This window comes from Crocodylus porosus, unplaced genomic scaffold, assembly GCF_001723895.1.
Source record: "Crocodylus porosus isolate Cpor-Errol unplaced genomic scaffold, CroPor_comp1, whole genome shotgun sequence".
Lineage (NCBI taxonomy): Eukaryota > Metazoa > Chordata > Crocodylia > Crocodylidae > Crocodylus > Crocodylus porosus.
Genome location: NW_017728948.1, coordinates 45802773 through 45822303, shown reverse-complemented (window position 1 = coordinate 45822303; position 19531 = coordinate 45802773). Strand labels below are relative to the sequence as shown.

At 41.6% G+C, this 19531-nt stretch overlaps 1 protein-coding gene across 4 annotated transcripts in view; it reads left to right on the top strand.

Annotated features, from left to right (window-relative positions):
• Window positions 1–19531, top strand: part of RBM47 (RNA binding motif protein 47) — a 135588-nt gene that overhangs the window by 48956 nt on the left and 67101 nt on the right. Inside the window, exon 1 of one of the 4 annotated variants that reach the window (XM_019553016.1) lies at window positions 17782–17867. The exons of the other annotated variants lie outside the window; for them this stretch is intronic. The gene's annotated coding sequence lies outside the window, so the exon portion shown is untranslated. Of the gene's footprint in view, window positions 1–17781; window positions 17868–19531 lie in introns of those variants that run through there. 4 annotated transcript variants of the gene reach the window in all.

The following is a 19531-nucleotide window of genomic DNA, read 5'->3' as shown; positions in this document are numbered from 1 at the left end:
TTGGAGATGATTCGGATGATTCAGAGGCCGAATCTATAAATCTGAATCGAATCGCTGGATGCTTTAGGTTTTCCGAATCAAGTCAAAGCTTCTGAATCACTTTGGAAAAGATTCAGAGCCGATTCAGCCACAGAGTATAATGGGGAATCAATGAAATATCTATAACGTTGTTTTTTGTCTGATTTGGATGAAACTTGCAGGGGTGGTAGCCTCTGCTGAGAGCATGAGCCTACCAAGTTTCAAGAAGAGTGGTGCAGGGGATCGGGGGGAACTACACCCCAAATTCTTGAAAGCAAAACTCATGTCACGTGTGTGTTACACCACAGGGGGGTGAAAACTGCAGGGGTTGTAGCCCCTGCTAAGACCATGAAGCCTGCCAAGTTTCAAGCACCCATGTCATAAGTTTTGCCTGTCAGCAGCTAGAGGTGCAGGGCCCCAGAACCCCCCTGCACGTATCTCCTTAACAGCTGGCAGGCTTCATGGCTACAGCAGGGGCTACCATCCCTGCAGTATTCACCCTGCTGCATCTTAACATGCACAGTGTCACCCATGTCACGAGTTTTGCTTGTCCGCAGCTAGAGGTGCAGTTCCTACCAAACCTCTGCACTGATCTTCTTGAAACTTGGAAGGCATCATGGTCTTAGCAGGGGCAACCACACATGCAGATTTTACCCCCCTGTGGTGTAACACATGAGACAGGAGTTTTATTTTCATAGTTTCATAGTTGGTAGGGTCGGAAGGGACCTGAGCAGATCATCAAGTCTGATCCCCTGCCATGGGAAGGAAAGACCCCAGCAAGGTGTCTGTCTAGCCTCATTTTGAAAACCCCCACGGTAGAAGCGAGCACCACTTCCCTTGGAAGTTGGTTCCAGATCCTAGCTGTCCTGACTGTGAAGTAGTGCCCCCCTGATATCTAGCCTGAATCTACTGTTCATCAACTTATGGCCATTATTCCTTGTTACTCCCAGTAGTGCTTGGAGGAACAGGGACTTTCCCATTGCTTGCTGGTCTCCCTTGGCCAGTTTACAGATGGCCACCAGATCCCCTCTCAGCCTTCTCTGTGGAGGCTGAACAGGTTCAGGTCTCATAGCCTCTCCTTGTAGGGCCTGCCCCTGATCATGCGAGTGGCCCTCCTCTGGACCTTCTCCATGTTGTCCACATCCATCTTGAAGTGTGGCACCCAGAACTGGACACAGTACTTCAACTGCAGCCTGACCTGAGGGGGAGGATCACTTCCTTGGACCTGCTCATGATGCAGTGTGGATGCATGACAAGGTGCAATAAGCCTTCCTGATTGCGTCCCCATATTGAGAGCCCATGTTCACCTTGGAGCCTATAATGACTCCAAGATCCTTTTCTGCCTCTGTGCTGATGCAAAGGGAGTTCCCCAGCCTGTAGGTATGCTGTTGGTTCTTTCTCCCTAGGTGCAGTATCCTGCACTTGTCAGTATTAATTTTCATCTTATTCTCATCTGCCCACCCCTGTAGCCTGTCTAGATCCAATTGCAGGCTGTCCCTCTCCTCTAGTGTGTCCACTTCTCTCCACATCTTAGTGTCATCTGTGAATTTGAACAGGGTGCTTTGCACGCCCTTGTCCAAGTCTCTGATGAAGATGTTGAACAGTGCGGGTCAGAGGACCACGCCCTGGGGGACCCCACTGCCCACATCCCTCCAAGTTGAAAATGACCCATCCACCACAACTCTCTGGGTGCGGCCCTCCAGCCAATTGGTGACCCATCTGACTCTGTAGGCATCGATACCACAATCTCCTAATTTTTTTAATGAGAATGGGGTGAGAGATGATGTCGAAGGCCTTCCTAAAGTCCTGAGAGACTACATTCACTGCGACACTTGTATCCAAGGATTTTGTGACCTGGTCATAGAAGGCCACCAGGTTGGTCTGACAGGACCTGCCTCGAATGAACCCATGTTGGTTGCCCCTAAGCATACACTCCCCTTCTTGCCCCTTACAGATGTGCACCTGGATAATTTTCTCAAAGAGCTTCCCCAGACTGAAGTAAGACTAACAGGCCTATAATTTCCTGGGTCCTCCTTCCTCCCTTTTTTGAAAATGGGGACCACATTGGTCCTTTTCCAGTCTTCTGGCACTTTGCCTGAGCACCATGAGTGCTTGTAAAGCCAGGGGTCCTGCAATGACCTCTGCTAATTCCCGCAGCACTCTGGGGTGGAGATCATCAGGACCTGCTGATTTGAACACATCCAGTCCCTCCAGAAGTTTCCTGACTAAGTCCTCATTGACCCTGGGCCTGGCTGTGCCTCCCCTGGGACCATCAGGGATCCCAGTGGGGGGGGATGACCTCGTGCCTTCTCAGAAAAATGGAGGCAAAGAAATTGTTAAATAGCTTTGTCGTTTGGTGAGACCACCAGATTTCCAAGCGTGTCCTGCAGGGGCCCCACATTACCTGTAACCTTCTTTTTACCCGCTATGTATTTAAAAAAGGATTTCTTGTTATCCTTTATCCAGGGTCACTAGTCCCAGTTCCATCTCTGCCTTGGCCTTCCTAATAGTTCTCCTACAAGCCCAAGCAACGGAGGTATAGTCCTCCCTGGTGATGGCCCCTCCCTTCAATTGGGTGTACACCTCCTTTTTAGCTTTGAGAAGTTCCTGGATGCTTTTGGTGAGCCATGGGGGCTTTTGAACACTTCGCCCCCCTTTGATCTGTGCTGGGATTACCACCCTTTGGGCTTGGAGAATCGTCTTCTTCAGGAACAACCACTCTTCTTAGACTCCCAACTCCCAACCCCTCTGGGACCTCAGTACCTCCCCAACTTGTCTCCTTAGCTCAAATGAAATCCACCCTCCTGAAGGCCAGGGTGCTGTCTTATTGCAGGCCTTTGTCAGCTCTTCTCCCTAGTTGAGTGATCTGTAGTAGCCCCCCACCATTAAGTCCCTTTCAAGAATTTGGGGTGCAAATTCCCCCTGAACCAATGCACCGATTTTTCTTGAATCTTGGTAGGCTTCATGCTCTCAGCAGAGGCTACCACCTCTGCAAGTTTTATCCAAATCAGACCAAAAAACAACAAAGTTATAGATATTTCATTGATTCCCCATTACACCCTGTGGCCGGATCTCTGAGGTGGCTCTGAAGCTTTGGAGCCACTTTGGCTGGATCCAAGTGGAAACCCGGTCTGAAGCTCCAGATCAGATCGCTGGCATCCAAAGTGGCCAGATCTGAAGCTAGATTGAATAGCTGCCTACTCGTACCGGCCTAGTTTTGGAGGGAGATATGATAAGAAGGAAGATTAAGATCTCTTTTACAGAATCGGAGGAGAGGATGCCCCCAGGAAACTATGCTTGTTTTCCTGTCAGCAGAACTTTTATTGGGTCACTTCCATTTTTCTTCTGTGGGCACATAAGTAAATGGCAACGATGACAAGTACATTACTGATGCATTACTGATGCAAAAAAACCTGAACAAACCACTCTTTTTTTAACGGTATGTAGTAACAATATATGAAAGACAATGACTTTTAAAAAAATAACCCAAATATCATCTTAAAAAGTAATTATGATAATTAGTTATATGCACCCTGTGGAATCTAGCAACTCTCAGAAGGATTTAAAGCACTCTAAAGGATTTACAAATCCTAAAGATCCTTACTTATATGAACAGTCCCAAAGAAACCAGCAGTCAGTGAGACATCAAAATCCCTTCACACATTACCAGCATGGAACCACTAGGCTTACCTCTGGGATAGAATGTCAGTGTTTGGATCACGCTTCAACAGGTCAGCACTAACGAGCAGGAGTCTAGTTTAAAATGCAAGGGGAATTTTATAAAGTCAGAAAAAGAATCTAGTTACACCACCTGGAATTGTTTTGACAATATGCATCTTTTATTTATATACCTCCAAACACTTATTCTAAAGGAATTCTTTTCTATTGTGTGGTGGAACATTATCTACAATTCTGTGCTTGTCCAGGAGATGAGAGATGCCTTGTTTTTTTGTTTTTTTGCAAGGGGTGTGTGTGTGGGGGGGGGTTTATTCATGTTCAAAGAAATTCCAGTGTGCAGATGCCTTGAATTATGTCGTAGATTGTGTGTCCATTGCTTTATGAAAAGACAGAAAAGTATAATTTTCTTTTAACAGTAATTGTAGTGAATTACCCTTTTTGTTAATTTTTTATTAAAGTTTCAGAGTTTACTTGGAAAAATGGTGGACCTGGCTGGTACTTTTGAGAGCTGTTTAGCCTCAAGAAAAAAAAATAAAAAATTTAAAGTCCATATAAACTTTATCAGGACACTCACTCAGGTCTTCAAGCAACACAGGGGACACATCTACATGTTCATTAATGCACTGTAATTACTGTGCATTAAGTTTAGTACTTGGATAGCCAAGTACAAAATCAATTCACAGTAACTTGTGCTAGTGTGCAGTAGCGCCGTCTCCTGAGTTGTTAGTGATGTTTACTGTGCAGTAGCCTAGTACTACTGCAGTAGCATATTAGCACAGTTTTTATCCAGCATGTTACTGAGCAGTGTTATTAGGATACTGCACAGTTAGCATTTTGTGTAGATGCACCCGCAGATGATTATTTTGCTGTTGGTACTTTTCTTATACTTAATGATTAACTCTTGTGTCAGACTATATAACCTCCATTTTAATTTCAATGGGATAAGATATTATTTATTTTCTACTTTAAGCATGTTGCACTGTGTTCCTCCCAAGAGGAAGCTGCATTTCAAGTTGTGGAAAGGATTGCATACATTTTTATGTATCATGTGTCAGGATTCTTCAAAATGAAATACACTATGCAAATATAAGTCAAATGGAACCCACTGGAAGGGGCCAACGTAGCCATCAAGTCATCTGTGTTTGCAGACCACAATTTAACCAAGTTAATTAAAAATATAAGACTATCATTGTGGTATGAAATACTAACAGCCACCACCCAACACCTCTTTAGCATTATTTCAAAATACCAACAAAAGTTTTTAATTTAAATTCATACAGTAGATTGCAAAAGATAAATGCAAAGGGAGTTATTTCGAAGCATCCTGGTTTCAACTTTGCAATGTCATTATCATGCATGTTGGTATTGCTTGTATGATAACATTTTGTTTGCTTTCACAATTTGATCATTTGTTAGGTATTGGGTGACTTATAAACAACTACTGTACAACCTGAACTTCCTTCCTTAGTATTTGCCTTAACCCAGCCATCTTAGGGTTACTGCCAAACCCAAATATCTTAGGTTGGATATTAGGAAAAGCTTTCTCACTAGGGGGGATGGTGAAGTGCTGGAATGGGTTACCTAGAGAGGTGGTGAATCTCCATCTTTGGAGGTTTTTGAGGCCTGGCTTGGCAAAGCCAAAGCTGGAATGATCTAGATGGGAATAGTCTTGCTTTGAGCGGGGGGCTGGGCTACATGACCTCCTAAAGTCCTTCCCAACCCTAATGATCTAGGATTCTGTGAACAATGCTTGGGGGCTGAAAAACTGTCAGATTCATCCTGCCTTCCCCCATAGCTATTTATAAATCCATATACCTGTTTTAAACTGTTTTATTACAGAACAATTGCTTTGGTGCTCTTTTTTTTACATTCAGAAAGAGGGGAAAATGTAGCTACCCCTAATTTATGAGCATCCCTATAATAATAAACCAGGTCTACATATATAAAGAAGTGCTTCTCTCAGCATTTCCTCTTCTCTTCATGGTCGAAATAGGAGTGGTGTTAGATTTTCAAGTTGGCACATATATCATTGTATTTTAGGTGCTTAAATCCCCTCCTGCTGTAGGGGCTAGAGCAAATGCACAGTTCCCAAACTAGCATCCACAACACGTAGGAGTGGGACTGAGAACTGCACAGAAGTTCAGTCGTGGCATTTGTGTTTGGATAAGAGCTAGAATCAAGAGCCCTCAATTGGGTTGCTGCCTGAAAATGCTGGGACCTACTGCCTTAAAGATTCCTTTTTAGTTCTGATACAGCCCATATTGAATGGAGACAGCTGTTTCTACAAGATTTTGGCACACCACAGCCTTGCAAGGACAAGCTACTCATGAAATGTCTGCCATTTTGTGCCATGTTAGCGAGAGCAGCTCCTTAGATTTCAGTTGTTTAGTGTGAACCAAATCTCAGTATAAAACTTGACCGCTAGACAAAATGTAATCTAGATCATGATATGAATACCCAAAATCCTGGCCCATCTCTACCTAAAACTACAAGCCTTCAGATCTGTACATGTATAACAACTCCTGACTTCGCAAGGACTAAAACTAGATATCGCTTACTTTTACACCCATATAGCCAGTAATGCTTTATGCTTGTAGGCTGTTACTCTGTAACACTTGCAGATGTTAAAAAAAACCAAAACAAAACAAAACAGCATTTTAAACTTGGTGCACACCCAGAATAGGCAGCGCGTTAGTTGGACCCAGCTCACCTGATGTCTGTAAAGATCGGGCACTTTAGTGGTGCTTTTATCTAATAGCTGATTCCATTGGCTTTATCTGAAAGCACCAAAACGCCCTGCTGAAGCATCCAATCTATATGGACACTGTAGAACCAGATCAAACTAACAACGTACTTCTGCATCCACTAAAGCGCAATTTTTGGGGGGGTTTTAACATCTGCAAGCAGCTGTAGTATTGCATTCTGTCGTCTGAGCACTAAAGGGGTGAACGGGTGAAAAAAAGGTAGTTTGACACAAACTGGGTTCATGTATAATATTAAAATTTATTCAAACAAATGTGTCTGAGTTTGTATAATCTGCTTAAGAATTTTTGTGCATTTGAGAGCAAAATGTACCATACAGTATACCTGGAAATTTTAAGCTACGTTCTCTCTCTAATTACAGCATGATCCTCAAGGGAGTTATAATGCAAGACTTATTAAATAAAGATGTTGCAGTTTACAGTTGATCTCTTTTAAAATTTGTTTGCTGAATTTGCTCCCACAGTATACATCTTGGGGATTTTTTTTTCTTTTTTTACGGTCTGCTGGGGGGGGAGAACTAGTGAATCATCTTGAGCAGTAATGGAGGATTCAGAAAACGGAAATACTGCAGAACTATGTGGGAAACTGATATACTGGATAAATGCAGCAATTCTCTGGCACAGAACTTTGTGGTGTTCATCCCTTTAGCGTTCGTACAAAAGAATGGAATACTACAGGTGTAAAGCATTACTGACTATGTGTGCGTAAGAGTAAGTGATATCTAGTTTTAGTCCATGCATATAAAAGGAACAAGTTTTGCAACATATTTGATATGTACATGTGATATAGCTGTTGTAAGAGGGTATTACTTGTTCCTCTAGACTTCTTTATATGAAGTTGTTTAATAAGTAAGAAAATCTGTCTAGAGCTAAGTTAATCATAAACAGTGAAGAAGTTGCATTGTTCTAAAAATATCACTGCCCTTCTGGAATTAACTCCCTCCATCTTGGGCTTGTCAGAATCCTGCATTTCCCTCATGCTTTTTACTCCCGCTTCAACTGCTCTTGCTTTCTCAAACTCCTCCCCTTAGACACAGTTCAAAGAATTGTCGTTGTCACAGTTCTTTTCTCCTGTTTCTGCCACTTTCACTCTTCCCCAGCTCTCCAAATTCTTCCCATCTTTAAAACTGCAATTCGCATGATTTTGCTCTCCTTTCCAAATTCGGAAAGCTCCTATCAACCACAGGCAGTAGAAGGCCCCAGGCTTGGGGAGGCTTAGCCACCCCCAAACTAATTTCTTGGTGGCTGGCAACAGCAGCAACACCACAGCACTGCTTGGCTTGCAGCCAGGCCAGCACCCCACACACACTCAGCTCCACACGGCTGAGGAAAAAGAGGCTAGCTGTGCATATCTCACATTGTGCAGAGCACAATGGGAGATGTGGTTCTCATGCTGACGCATGCACTCCGCCCCCAGTAATATTTTCTCCCTCTGTCTATGCTATCGACCATCTGTAGCCATGCTGCTCCATAGCCAGCTTCCTCTGTGACTGGCTCTCCCTGTTCCTCTCCTCATGATCCCCAATCCTCGTTCTCCTATGAAGATATTATGTCCCATTTCATCCATTTGCTTTCTGGATTCTTGTTCTTCTTTCTGAATTTTGCTTCTAGGGTCATTTATCCTACTCTTCCAAATAGCCATTCAATTGACCTAATCTTCATTTAAACACTGCTTCTTCTCTGAAGTACAGGTTTCTCTTGCTTTATGTGGGTTCTGTATGTGCAAATTTGCTCTTATGCAATGACCCTTTTTATACCAAAAATTCATTATACGCAAGGTAAATTCACTCCTTTGTGACTAGCTGCCACCCGCATTATGGTAACGTTCACCACCACCCTGTGCTTGTGTCTACTGTCTGCTGCTGGTGAGTACCAAAATTGTCCTGTAAAAGTGGTAGAAATGGGTACAGTCAAGGTCTTGGAACGTATCCCTATTTGTTACATTGTAAAGTGGGTTTCCTTTGTGCGAATTCGAGTTATTCACCATTTTCCAGGAACGCATGTACAGCATAAAGCGAAGTAAACCTGTATCACTATTGCAGTTTTCTCTCTTCAGCCATGTTTTACCTCCTTCAGCAACGCCCCTTGACACTGCCCTTTTTTCTGGCCTTTCCAGTCCATTCATATTTTTGACTTCTTAGCACTCTGTCTTCCTGTTTTCTCCTCCCCCCCAACTCCTCAAACCTTCCCTTCCCCTCCCACCCCCAATTCAAAAATCTTTCTGTAATTTTTCAAGCCTGTATCCCTTTCAGCATCTAATTAAAGAACTTCAAGGTGAAGGCCATGGATCATACCAATGTCCCCCCGGTACACATTCATTCTCCATCAGTTTGCCGGATTCCTTTTCTGTCCGCCTGTTCTTACTGTTCCCACTGAATATCTGAGCTCTTTTTGATAACACATGAGACCAGAAAGTATTTCATCCACTTCTTGACTTTTTTTGGTAGATAACATGTTCATGGTTCCCCTTTTTGCTGGCAAGGCTAAATCAGTCTAAGATTTTCCACTAGGTTGTAAAGTCTCTGTAAATGCATTCTTCTTAAGTGTTATTCTTTATTTAGAAATATCCACCTCCTGCATTTCAACTACAGAAACTATCTGCACTTGCTGCACCTGATGAAGAGGTTTCACTTAATTAAACATTCAGAGCTGAATGTGAAAATTATGTAGTAAATATATTTTGTAGCAATATTTAATCCTTGGGATGCTAAGGAGTTTGCTGTTCACTAATCAGAATTCCAATTCTGGGACCTTGGAACCCATTATAAACAATGCATTTTAATATGCCCAGTAGTATTTCCCAAAACAGTTTTGCAACCTAACATACCTTCCTGTGTATCTGGCCAGACAACCCAGATTGTAATACAAACACATCACTGTATAAAAAAATCACATTAATATTTCAAAAAGAATTACAGTAACTTATCAAATTTTTAATTAAAATCCTGTGTACCAAACTGTGGCATGTAATTATTAAGCCTGCGTGAAAGAAGTGCATATTTTATACTGTAAGTCAAAAATGACCAAACTGAAAATATGAAATGGATGACATTTCTCTTCCTAGTATTATTACTTTGTGTTAGCTTGTATTATGAAAACCATTATGTTGACATATGGATAATTTTTCAAATATTTACTTTTTCCAAGCAATAAGCATATCTGCCTCTGTATATTAAATAATTTATTAATATATTTTTGCTCATAAGATGAGAATCTGCCCCCTGATGACTTGAGGTTCGGTCTTTCACATTATATTATTACGTAAGTGCATAAGACAGTGAGCAGCTGTGATGAATTTTGTACTAAAATAATATCTGGAATAGGATAGGGGAATGTTAAGCAAGCTACTTTTTTTCCTGTTTTTTTTTCCAACATTTCACTTTTCTAAATGTGACCCAGTGTGACATGCTGCAATGCAGCAATGCATGTAGAAGCAGGCTGAACAGCTCTGAGGAAGGGAGTATTTTGAAATGTTTGTCTATATTCTGAGATTGCTAAATCACTGAAGTAGTGCTTTCCCACACAATGCAGATGAAATCTAGAATAGGCAGTTCTAAGAAGGCTTTGGATTTCCTAAATGAAGCATAACTGCTTGCTGTACTGTTCCTAAATGAAGCGAACATAACTGCTTTGTAAAGATTTTTGTGAAAATTCCTTTCGTTGTAGAAAGTTCTCCAACATTGGACTGTATATTTGTTTTAGGCATCATTTGCTAGTCAATACTTTAAATAATGCACCCTTCCTGGAAACAAATTTATGAACACCAGTATTTTCCCCATCACCATTCTTTTTTTTTTTTTTTTCTGTGAATCATGCTGCCTATTTTTGTCCTTAAAGTTTTATGCTTTATCACGGCAATAATGACAGAAACCTTGCCCAGGGAAAACATTAGCAAGGATATTCTATGGGATGACCAGCAGAAGCATTATATGAGCAGTCACGTTCTTGTCTCCTTATTGTCTCTAAGGCTAAGTACAGACAGTGAAAAGCCCAAGGCAGCATCGGTTCAGTCTTACTGAGAAACAATTGGACAGACACTTACTTTTGGTTCAGGAAAAGTAGCCATATGTCTACAATGGCTCAGAAAAGAAAACAGGGGGGAGCTAAAGCACGGCTCTCTGGCACATAGCCAACTTGGGCCATGTGTTCGCTTCCTCTTCCTGCTTCCTCCAAGCTCTCTGGGATTTGCAATCCACAATCATAGCAGCAGGACTCTACAGGGTTGCTTATCACTTCCTCTTCCTGCTTCCAGGTACCTATGGGATTTGTAGTCCACATTGCAGCCATAAGTAAGTTTTAGCAGCTCTGTACTGGAGTGAGGGGGAGTTAACCTGCCTCCCAGACCCCAGCTAGAGTTTGCCTTCTCTTCTGGAGAGGACAGCATAGCCCAGCCAAGGCCTGGAAAGCATGCTGGGGGACCGTGATTTAACCAGGAAGGGGTCTGGGACAGAAGCTTCATAAACTGGTTTGGCCCAAATCAATTAAGTCTGATACTACATTCAACCAGGTTTATCTTAAATCAGTTTCAGCCATTTTGAAACTGGTTTATGTACACTGAGCTTCTGTTCTGTTTTAGGTTTAAACCAGTTTCTAATGACTTAAACTGTGTACCATGTGTGTAAGTTCTGTCCCTAGCCTAAGAGCACTTGCCCTATTGTGTAGAGAGGACTCATTTCACGCTAGCTCTGGTTTATGCTTCTTTATTCCAAACCCTCAGAAAGGATATTGAAGTTTATAAGCAAAGTGAAGGACTGGCCCAGTAAAAGCTATAGCTGCTGAATTCCTAGTGTGGTCATTTAATGTTGCATGAAGTAAGCCTGCTGTGATGAAGTGACAGCAAAATGTGGGGTATTCTTGTAAAGCCATCTTTGGGTCACTGTTAAGAAGTGTTGTCAACAGACAATTCAGAGACTGATTTTTGTTATTTTCCCCCTGGAGTGGGGAGGTGGGAGTTCCCCTGGGGCACAAAAATAGATATCCAGAAGTCTTTCTCCTAGTTTCTTTATAGCTGTAGGGGTTGCCAGGCCTGCTCTATCCAGAAAGAATCCAGGTCTCTGAAGTTTATTAACACTGCCTTAAAGTTTATTATGAGGATCACTCCAAAACATACTGGTGCTATCCTATCCCAGAATGGGTCCAAGAAGATTACTTCTACACAGGCCTTTCTGTTCAAATATCAATTTCTTTATTATGAACATGAAGATTTTTGAGCTTTGAAAGCAGCCTTAGGGACTTGTTTCAGGCTATCATTTTGTATCTGCCTGCACCTGGTTGCATTGTTTACTGAAGTGATTATTATCTGGAAGGAGGAACCACAAATGCTGGCAGCTGAATACAATTAAAACTGCTTAATAGTTACTAACTAGTGCATAAACTCATGGCAAATAGAAACTAGCCCATTCAGATATCTGCTTTGCAACATTCTAGTGTTGTTAGTTTTGAGGCTATTAACATTTCCTAACTAATTTATATTGATTTTCAACTGATAATGCTTTGTCTAAGAGACTGTGAATTTTAGGTGCTTTTTTGGCTTCTGAGAAGTGTATTTTTCCCTTCTGCTGTTCCCAAATCAATCTGAGGATATAAAGTTTCTGTAATAAGTTAACATTTGACTTTACATCTTTTATGTTGCACAATACTGTACCCCTTCCACTTGCAGTAAGTAAATATTCAAGTGTTTTATATTGCCCTTGAAACCTATGCTCTGTGACAAAGATTGGACTCTGAGAAGAGAGTGAAATAGTTCTGTGGTGAACAGTTCCTACTACCATTCCTCTGTTAATCAAAAACTTATCCTTGATTTCTGTAAGCATGATCTGGAGAACTTTGGAATGGATGGTACAGAGATGGGCTGACCCACCCGCATTTCAGTTCTTCTAGACCTGTAAAGAACTCTTGTTTGGAACTAGTAAGAGAGACTCCTTAAAATGTGAAATTCAGTTTAGGTTTGTCGAAAGTTCACAACCTTTAGCAACAGTTTGGAAAGGCTTTGAACCTGTTTGCAGATTTGTGTGAAAATAGACCTCCATTCTAAACCCATCCCTGGCACTGTTTTGCTGTGAGGGCTTTGGCAATTTATCTGCTTACAGTGCCTCACAGGCTTACTTAACTCATTAGTTCATACTTGTAGCATGCTTTGAAACATAATGCCCTATGTAAATGCTAGGTGTTGTTACTGTTTTATTCCAAAACCAGGTAAATCTAAATCTTGGTGGTTTTGGATGACCTTGCTTTAAGGGTAAGTCTTTGGAAAGTACATAGGAAAACTGGAGAAAAGGTTGCAGAATTTAACGTAAATGAAAAATGGCAAGTTTGCCAATCCAGAACTGTGCCATGACTGAGAATTGATGCCACCCAGAATTCCTTCTACCAGCAGTAAGTGAACACAATTTTGACCACTTGACAGTGTCACAACATGCTTAATATGTATTACAGGAAATGTTTGACCCTTGGGAAAATAAGGGTTTTAGTTAACCTTTTCATAATGGCTCCTGAATCTTGAGTTTGTCTATATTATCATACAGGTTAGCTCAAAATAATCTTTTAGTTCAACAAGCAGTCTCATGCTTTTTTATACCAGTAGTTCCCCTGTTCATTTTTTTTTTTGTTGCTGATCTAATAATTTTTGTAATCCTGAGGGATATAGTGATGACCAAAATATGTGGAAAACCTTTTCAGTAGAAAATACCAAATGTGAAACTTTACCAGAAACATTAGCAATTTCAATTTAACTTTTGTTGGCTTAACTTAACTGTCATGGCTTTCTAAGGCCCAGAATGGGGTTTCTGGTTACAATATGAAAGAATATCCCTTCCTCTTCCCTAACCTAGTTAAACATCATAGGGTATGTGTACACATTGCCGTACAGTAATGTTGCTATGCCGCCATGCTTTAGTACTTCTTTTTGGAAGTACTAAAGCATGGCACAGTAATTGCCCATACTGTGCCATGCGTGTCATGCACGGCTAGATTCTACCGCTACATTGCCATAGTAGCACACCATACTGGGGGAGCACACTGCTACAGTGACACAGCTGCTGACCATCTGTAGACTCACGTGATCGCTACATCACTGTAAGGCAACATGTAGATGCACCCATTGAGTTTCCCTCTCCTTTGCTCAGTAAATAATTATATATAAAAAATGGAACAGCTCTAACGGATAGACGTCCACCCCAGAATTACCAGTAAAGGAGCTATACTTCATGAGTTCATTCTCTCCAAATGTTCCCCAAAATCCACCCAGGATGAAACCTTTCTCTGGAAGGAGAGGATGATGATGAGATACTCAAGCACTTTGCACCTTAGAGTGCCATTCCAGTGGCTTGTGTTTACACAGGATGGGAGTCATACTACCATCATTGCATATTCTCAAATAAGCTCTTCGAAAAATTCTCAGGGTGCAGACCGAGGCTAGGGCCCTGCTCTAACTCATGGAGCTTTGCATTCTTATGTAAAGTGCCATGAGTTAGTGGCCCCCCAACCCAGCATTTGCCTGTTGGGTTGTGGGGGGACAGGGGCAGGAGGCAGTCTGCACTGCCCCAGGCTGACAGGTGGGGGTTCTCCAGCAGCCTCCCAGGAGGCTGTTGAACTGCTCCCCCCAGCCCTGTTTCCCCCCACCCCCCAGTTGTGGGGCTGTTAGAAGAAGCTCCCAACTGCCAAATGGCCAGAGTTGAGGGAAAGGGCAGGAAATGGGACCCCCTCACTTAGTGGCCCTACCCCAGGTGGGGTATTCTGGGGTAGGAGTGGGTTGGGCCTCTGAGGGCTCCGTTCTCCCTTCACACCTGCCCAAGCCCTGGCCATTCAGCTGCTAGGAGCAGCCAGCACAGAGCTGCTGGCTGCTGAATGGGAAATGAGGGGAGTGGGTGGGGAATGGGGGCCCCTCACCTCAAATGCCCCACTCCTTCCTCAGCTGTCCCAACTGGGGTATTGTGGGGGATCTGGGTCAGGCCTTATTTAATACCTGATTTAACCAGGGTAAATTTTTCATGTAATCAGCCCTTTTTAAAGCATCTGCAGTCATGTACATGTGTTAAGTCATAGCTACAGAATGGTTTCAGGGGCCAGATTACTCAAAAACTGTCACTTCTATCTGTGCCCCTAGTAACACATAGCAGGTGTTACTAGTGACTTGCAGGATTGTATTATTCCATTGGTAAAGTAGGACATCTCTAACAGTTGAAACCTGATATAGCCTAATATGAAATGGCCCAATTAGCATCCATGGAGAGAATCCTGTTTTGCAGGTATAAGTGCTTTGAAAGGTTTAATGCAATTTGAAAAGATTTTTTACAATATATGGCAACTAAATTCTAAGCTGGTTTTAGTGCATTATTACTCCTTGCACACTTTTCTTTTTCTTCTTTTTTTCCCGCTCCCTTTTTCCTCTGTCCTCCTTTTTCTTTTCTCCTTTGCTGCTTATTTTTTGTGCCATATATTTCAGATTGATATATATGTATTTCTGATTTCTGTTACAATTTTAAAAAAATAATAATGTGAATGTATATAATTCTAGGGAGAATACCTGATTTTTTTTACAGATGAACTTGAATTCACAATAACCTTGAGGTAGGAAATCATTATCCTTGTTTTGCAGCTGGGGCAAAATGAGGCACAGAGGGGTTAATGTTATTGGACCAGCACTGCAAAGGAACACCGTTGCAAAGTTACCAAGAGAGTCCAGAATGCCTAACTCCTTATCCCTTGCTTTCACTATAAAATCACTCTTCTAGACAGACAGAAAAGTAAATGGTTGAAGGCAGCTTTGGGGTTTCGTTGTCAGGTGAGAATCCAAGATGATTTAACAGAGTCTATGGAATAGCTCCTGGAAGTTCTTGCAGTTTGTCCCATGGCATCAGCTCAAAGCCCAAGAATAAGCCAATATAACTCATCTGCCTGCAGCAAGGACCATAGTGACACTAGACTCTCATCCTGCACAGACACAAACTATAGTACTTGAATGGCATTCTTGGATACAAAGTGCTTGAGCATCTCCTCATCATCTTCTCTTTCCGGAGAAAGGACAGGTTACATCGAAAGGACAGGTTACATCCTGGGCGGTCTTTGGAGAACATCAGAAAAAAATCAAACTCATGAAGTATAGCTCCTTCATTACCCCTCAGAACCCAATGGCAACTGTGACTGCACTGACTGTTTCTGAGAACTGTATGGGGAAATTTGCATGTGGGCAGAACTGTGCAAACAGTGCAGGGTTCAGTTAGTTGTTTGCTTGCAGGCATTGGCAGTAAACTGGCAGGTTCATGTGGGGACTTGGGTTTCATTATTACAAAACACTGGTGGGACTTACCTCTCCCTGGATCCCCTGCACCTTTCCTTTGTGCTCAGGGAGAGGAACAGAGAGTTTCCCACATCCCATGACCTTCCTGAGTTAGCTATACCCCCTCAATCCTTCACCTGGTTTTGGGGGCTGCCTTAGTAAATGACACTGATCTCTCAGCTTTATAAGTATTTTCTAGGTCAAGGGGTAATGACACGTGTAGACTTGAAGTGTCATCCTAGTTGTTTAAACCATTCGTGAACTGAATTCATGACTGTAAATCTACATGAATTGCTCACCTGTTAATGGGTTCTTTTATCACATCACCCTAAACTCAGGCAATATTATCCAGCAGAATATATCCAATTCCCTTATATTAGTACAGGAATAAGTCCATGGTAAAATAATATTCATACTGTACTTGTCAGAAAAGTTTCTTGTTACATGAACTGAAGCATGGCCTGTTCACTGTTTCATTGCTGCTGATTATATTGCTATAGGTGGTAGATCTCTGCTTTAATGCAACCAATGTAGAGTGCTTCAGTTTGCACAGAGGAATTTAGAAGTTCCCTGAGTTATACATTTGCCCCTCTTGTTTAGTACTGACTACAGGAAATAGACCTGGGAAACTACTCTCCCTTTCTATGGAACACAACTCAAAACCTGGCCGCTTACTGCAATGCTAACAAATACAAGCACCATCGCACCTGTACCAGGTAGTGTGCTGTACCTTAACATGCTCCTGCTGGTCCATTGGCACACTATTCTAAATGTCCACAGACTCGACTGAGGTGAGTAATTGTAAGAGGGCATTAAAAATAGAGCTGAGATTTACTTTTTATTGGAATAACCCACATATCTAGCCAAATCCTCAGCTGGTGTAAATCAGCATAGAACTGTCAAAGGTAAAGGAGCTTCTCTGATTCATGCTAGCTGAGGATGTCTGACTTCGTAAGGATCCAACATTAAATATAAATCTAGAAGGCTGATATGCTTATTACTGTCCTCTCTACATTCTGGAAAAACAAACACAGCTACTGAACAAATAATTTTTATGTGAATGGGAATTCAAATGATTAATTTGATTTTAGACACATGTATGAATCAGAGAATTTCAAGAAACCAAGTTGGACACAATAAATTAATCTAACCAAAAACAAGACAGAGTATTGCAGATGAGACAATATCACAACATGGGATATTCAATTAACCCCTTGTTTGAGTCCTTTTGTGCACATGCATCTGTATCTTGGGAATTAGTAAGAGTTCTTCCAGGTTATAAACAGTTATTGGTTCAAGCCTTCTATTTCCAAGTAGTTTTGCGGCAAGTAGGGGTACTTTGTCAGGTCAGATATTTTCAGTGTTTTCATACCAACAGGTTTCTGCTGTCCTCTGTTAGTAACTCTTAACTTGAATGGAATGCAAAAACTCTGGTTTCAGACTAGTAGAATTTTAACTTTGGGTGAATTCACAGATGCTGAAAAGTGGGAGCAGATTTACTTACTGTAAAGGCAACTTGTCTGAGCGTTCCTTTTTCAGTTTGTTTTGTACGTCTCTGTTTGGGCTTCTTCCACATAATTTTACGGTGTGATTTCAGAGTATGTAAAGTCATTTTTTTTTTAGTTGTAATCATTGAGATGGTTGTTCCCCTGCGCAGAAGATTTATTTGAAAACTGCATGCTCCATTTTATTAACTGTTCCCAGTCAGTTTTTCTGTTGGACACGCCTAGGCTTGCTTGTAAAGCTAGAACAATAAGGGAAAGGTTATCATGACTTTACTCCATTCAAATTATCTATTAATAGATCTGTTTAGGTAGTTTTCTTCTTTTGCACTCCTCTCCTATATGCATCTTCATATTAGAATTTTTGTGGGGGAAGGGGGAGAGAGTAATTGAAAAGTGGGGTGTAGCACTTACACTGCTGTGTGCGGCTTGTATATATGCTTTGTGACCATTATCCTGTATTCTCGCAATGGTGTTTGCAGGAAGGGTGGGACAGAGGATTGTTTAGTGTCTCGTAAAACATTTACCAAAAGCAGTCAGCCATGGATTTGAAGGGCATTCCATTGCCAAGCTGCCTGTGGGAGGGAGGAGAGGGAGAGAGCACACAAGAGCACACCAGGTACTTGGCAGGTACTGTTTCATACTTTAATTTTGTGCGTATGTGTTAGAAATTCAGGAGGTGCAATGGTGTATGCGAGTGTTGCCAAAAGTTTAGATGGCAGAATTAAAGAAAACTGTACAGCAACTAGTTGTTTTTTTTTTATAGTTTGTTTTTGGTGAATATGATTTAATGCAAATGATGATCCCAGTGCATCGATTGATCAACCTCTGTTGCTTTGTTGTTCTATTTTTAACTGCAAAAGTAACACCCAGATGAAGTTAAGTACAAAACTACTGTTTGTTACTATTGAAGCTTACTAATGTAATATCAAGTAGCTTAGGTTTGCCCTCCAATCAGATAGTTAGAGCAAAAGTCAGGGCTTCTAAAGCAAAATGTGCAATATAGTTATTCTAACAGGGCTAGTGACTCAGTCAGCAAAGAGATTTGCTAAATGTTGAATCTAACTGTGCAGAAAGCGGCAAACTTTTTTCAGGATTTTTTCCTCTGCGTTCACTTCCAGGACAAGGGAGATGAAAACCCAAAGCCAGACTTACGCTTCTTATTTCTTTTATGTATTGAAATGAGAGGCAAGAAGTTGAGTAGTTTCAAACATGGGTGACTGGTGCCACCTTAGTCAGGGGGGGCATGTGACCCCCCCCAGCAACCAGTCAGCAATCAGGTGGGTCCCTCCCCACAGCCAATCTCACTGGGGTGGGGGGAGGAGAAGTGGGGAGTCGTGGCACTCCCAGAAGTGACCACAGTGCTTCGCTCCCCAGCCAGCACTCTCAGGGGCACAACACATAAGCATTGCCTAAGTGAGGAGCATGGCCTGTCAGGGGGTGCACCAGCACTCTTGGGGGGTGCACATGCACCCCCTATGTGTTGCCAGTGTTTTCAAATAAATGTTTTAAGACTATCATCAGGAAGTTTGTACTGTCTTGTAGAAACTGATTCAACTGTATAGTAATCTGTCCTCCTTGCTATACATTTGTAACTTGGTAATTTTTATATGCTTTCATATAAGTGCTAATATTGGCTCTTTTGATCCTCCCCAAAAATTCTGACTTCCACGCTTGTTCTCTGGTAATTGTAGTAGGTGGGTTTTGAAAAATTGCTTATGTGCACTAAATATTAAGTGGGTGATCTATAAAATATTTCTCATTTGTCTACAATAAGTTCTGTATCCAGAGAGAAGGCATAAAATCAGCTAAATACATCTTTAAAAAGGGAAAAATTCGTATTCATATGTTGCTTCAATTTACTAAGTAAAGCTCAGTATACCATCCTGTGTAGATTCACTGTAATTCCCTTCTGAAATGAAGGGATGTTCTCTAAACCTGTATGGCTTACTGTACTCGCATGTTAGACAGGCAAGTTTAGCAGCTATTCGGTTCTCTTAGGTGCTCCTAAAGACTATCAGCCCACCCACTATCTATAAAGTACTTATATGTCAAAAGGGCATTTAGTACTTCATGCTGCTTAAACTCATAGGACAATATAGTGCAGGGTACAACTGCAGAACAGGAACACAATTACTGGAGAATGAAGTACATGAGTTCCTATCAGCTTCATTCAGCTTGAAATAAGTGAAACATGCCTTGAGAAATATAAAATCTTAGCAAAACCAGCACGGTAGTCTATATCAGCTGACATACGGAAATACATTGCTTTTTATAAGTAAGAAAATAGCCAC